The sequence below is a fragment of the Pundamilia nyererei genome, unplaced genomic scaffold (assembly GCF_000239375.1).
Source record: "Pundamilia nyererei isolate P.nyererei 1_Seehausen unplaced genomic scaffold, PunNye1.0 scaffold00095, whole genome shotgun sequence".
NCBI lineage: Eukaryota > Metazoa > Chordata > Actinopteri > Cichliformes > Cichlidae > Pundamilia > Pundamilia nyererei.
This window is the reverse complement of record NW_005187496.1, coordinates 558,454-559,958: the sequence shown is the minus strand read 5'-3', so window position 1 is coordinate 559,958 and position 1,505 is coordinate 558,454.

Sequence of the window (1,505 nt, the reverse complement as noted above, 5' to 3'; positions counted from 1 at the left end):
ACCAAGTAAATACAGGGCTGGTGTTCTGACAAACCATCCTACTTTGGCAAAACGTCCTACCGTATGCACATTTCTGCTGTCACAGAGTAATTCCAGCACATATTTAAGTAGGTATGACGGTTTGCCACTAAACCGTGCCCTTCAGAGTATGCTTGTAGCTCATATTCATAAAGCCAGGATGGTTTGCTGCTTAATATTACCCGTCAGAGTATGTTTCTAGCTCTTATTAACCAAGGTAGGATGATTTTGCCACTGAATTTTAGTTGTTAAAGTATGCTTCTAAGCAGTGTTGGTCAAGTTACTTGAAAAAAGTAATCAGTAACTAATTACTGGTCATATTCACAAAGGTAGAATTGTTTGGCACTGAATTTTACCAGAGTATTTTTGTAGTTAGGGTTAGATTGAAAATGTGACGTCATTTCCAGGGTAAAACCGCAAAGGATTGTAGGTACGAGTGGCAAGTGGTACGAATTGAATTCATTGTGCTATGCTGCTTTGTTCACTGTGGCTTTGCGGGCTAATATTTGTTGTGTTTTGTAGGAAAACCAGCCTACAAAATGCTGGAATGCGATCCAGACTGTGCGCCCTCTACCAACCTGGGTCATACCGAGTTTAAAGCTGCTACCACAGCGAGATTTAATCGGTTAAGAGAGAGAGCGATATTAAAACAGCCACGAAAAGTCACGCATCTGCCACCAAGGAGTTGTTTAACTGCCTCAGTGACCTTGCCCCCAGAAATTAGCGGGTCACCCCCCCTCATCCCCAGACTCTGCTTCCTCCTCGGAAGACGTGTCAGTGGGATTAAGGAGGTCCTCAAAGTATTCCTTCGAGGAATACTTACAGCCTGATAGGATTCCTTCTTCAGCCTGGTGGCTCCCTTCACCTCTGGTGTCCACCAGCCCGCCGGCTCTCACCAGGGGCAACTCCAGACTGAGACAGAGTCCAGCCCCTCTCCAGAAGACTGGTTCCAGAGCCCAAGCTATGCATAGAGGTGAGCCCGACTATATCGAGCCGGTACCTCTCAACCTCACGCACGGGGATCAGTCTGTCAGGGCCTCTTCTCCTGGCCGCCACCCAGCACACAATGCACCCGACCCCTACACCCCTACAGCGCCACCTGCGGGTGGTGGGCCTGAGGGAGGATGGGCCTATGTCCCCTTTTCGGGCTGTTCCCGGCCGAGCCCCATGGACTAAAGCCCAGCCACCAGACGCTTGTCCTCGGGCACGCTCCAGGGCGGGGCCCCAGTAACCGTATCCCGGGCAGGGTAAACTGTTCCCTCAATGTTTTCCTCATAAGGGTCTTCTGAATTGCTCTTTGTCTGGTCCCTCACCCAGGACCAATTTGCCACGGGAGACCCTACGAGGGGGCAAAAAACCCCCAGACAACATAGCCCCTGGGATCCCTGGGACACACAAACCCCTCCACCACGATAAGGTAGCGATTTACAGACTGGCTTGTGTGCATTAATCTTATTATAATTTAGTTTTGTCTTCCTGGAATTTTA